Source organism: Penaeus monodon, chromosome 11 (genome assembly GCF_015228065.2).
Source record: "Penaeus monodon isolate SGIC_2016 chromosome 11, NSTDA_Pmon_1, whole genome shotgun sequence".
In the NCBI taxonomy this organism is placed as follows: Eukaryota; Metazoa; Arthropoda; class Malacostraca; order Decapoda; family Penaeidae; genus Penaeus; species Penaeus monodon.
The window spans coordinates 10,502,276-10,504,775 of record NC_051396.1 but is presented as its reverse complement, the minus strand read 5'-3'; positions in this window follow the sequence as shown (position 1 = coordinate 10,504,775).

Below are 2,500 nucleotides of genomic sequence, written 5' to 3'. Positions count from 1 at the left end.
AGTATATTTGGTGTTAAAATATCCACTAGTATGTGAACGGTTGCTTATACACCCTACATTTCAATGCATTTCACCATGTGTACATCCACAATATGCCAGTGAAACAACGAAGGAAAGAACAGAGAAAAACACGACCATACCTTTTTTTGCGTGTTTCTCAGTTTTTCCTTCCGTTGCTAAATTATAACTTAAAAAGAAAAAGACATACAGAAAAGTCACCGGTGCTATCCCAAAGCAGCAGCACATCGGCCTTCCACAATCACTCAACGGATGTGTTGTAAAATGCAGGATGCTAATCTGATAATGCTAAAGGGTTAATTGTCCTTGTATTGTGCCTGTATCCGGTCCCCTTGTGCACTATGGATGTTTAGTATTATAATTATATCCCTTATATATACTCGTATAACGAAGGACTTAAAGATAGAAGTGAATATCCAATGGAGAAATTTACGTACGAGATCATTGCCTAAGTTCGTGTCGATGTATATGAGGATATTCAATTCAGAGGGTGTATGTGACACATGCATGACACTTCTGATGGGGGGTTGCATGTGACACTAATTGATGAATGGGATGAGGAGAATAATGACGAGGGGTAAGAGAGGAAGGGGGGGGGAGGGGGAAGGGATGGGGAGAGAGGGCAGGGGAAAGGAAATGAAAAAAAAGCAAAGGTGAGAGAATAGGTGGAGAAGATAAAGAAAGAGGAAGAGAGAAAGAGAAGAGGGAAGGAGGGACGGAGGGACGGAGGGACGGAGGGACGGAGGGACGGACAGACAGACCAACAGAGTGTCAAAGAATAGTCACAGAATGAGACAGACAAGCAGACAGACAGTAAAGATGAGAAAAAAACAAAACAAAATAGGAAGAGACTAAAGGAGGAGAGGGGAGGCACTTGTCAAGCGATGATAGACTAAGTTATGACTCAATACGAGGTGGCGAGCATCCTGAGTCACCTATTGAACAGGTGATTTATTGTCATTAAAGGGAGAAGGGGTGAGAGTGGGGGGGGGGGGGTTTGGGGGGGGAGGGGGGAAGGGAAGAGAAGGCAGAGGAAGGGGAGTTACATCACAATGGAGGGTAAGTAATATTTTCATTGACACGAGACAGCTTCATTCCTGTAGTGAAACCGCGTGGGTATTAGGGATGATGCAAAGAGAATATCGGAATTAAAAGCAGATGCGCAAGAAATTTCGAATGTTAAAAAAGGGAATGTTCAGAAGGAAATGAAGGAAAGCAGATAAATGGATGAATAAGAACTAAACGTAATTGGGGAAGAAAATTCGATTAAAAATAAACGGAGATCACGTTTGGCGGCTTAGTCTTTGATCTCTTTGAGGTGCCGACTCTCACCAGATAGAGTTGTTGCTGTTGTTATTATTCTTGCTCTGATAATAATAATAATACAAATAATACTGATGATATTAACAAATGTAATGATGATGATGACGATGATGATGGTGATGATAGTGATATCACGATGATGGTGATGGTGATGATGCAGATAATGAAAGTGATGGTGATAGTGATAATAACAGTGGATACTAGTTTTCCCAGCGTTATCTATGTGATAATCTATGCGCTTCGGACTGTACATAAACATTTCCCATACACCTTCAGTCTCCCCGCGCGGACCCCCCCCCCCTGCCCAACCAAGGTCCTTCAAGGCATCGAAGGCGATAAGCCGAGCACGAAGGACGCCGAGCCTAAGTGCCAATGAGCGAAGCCGTCCTGCCACTCGTTGGCGGCGACAGGGGCTTCCTCGGGCGCCTGACAGATGGCGGGCGAGGAATGCGCGGAAGGACCTCTGCTGCCGATCGATCACTCCATCGCGGGCGTCACCTTCCCGTTGCGTCAGTGCCAGGACCCGGTGCCACCTCCGCCCTGCAGTGCCTCGCCCGTCGAGTGGCTCGTACTTCTGCACCGAAAAGCAGGAAGTTGCCTTCGCTGATGAGGGGTGGGGGGAGGGGGCGGTTAGGGCGCCTCGTACGCGGGCATCCAGCGCGTCAGCACGGCACTCGGGCGCGAGAAGGGATTCGGATGCGGCGTTCGAGATCGCACTCGAGCGCCGACGGCTTGACGGGTCTCGCACTCTCGTCAGATCAAAGAGGAGTGATAACCAACAGGGATTTTATGAATGCGTAACAAAGAAACTATGGCAGACGAACGAGAACAAGGATAATAATGATAACGGGCATTAATTACCAACAACAATAAAACAACGACACCGATAACAATAACGTTCACAGTTTTAAAGGCCGATCCTCGAGTCTCTTCCGGATTAATTTAACGGCCGGGCAACCGAAGCCGCAGCCAGGTCGCACGCGGAAGTGACCCTCCGGACGCGGGCGAGGGAAGCACAAGGCGCACGTTCTCTGAGCTGACGACCTCGCGCCTAAGAAGGGGGAGGAGGAGGAGGAGGAGGAGGAAGAAGAAGAAGAAGAAGAAGAAGAGAAGAAGGAGGTAAAGGAGGAAAGGTAGAAGGTGAAGGAGGAGAGGGAGA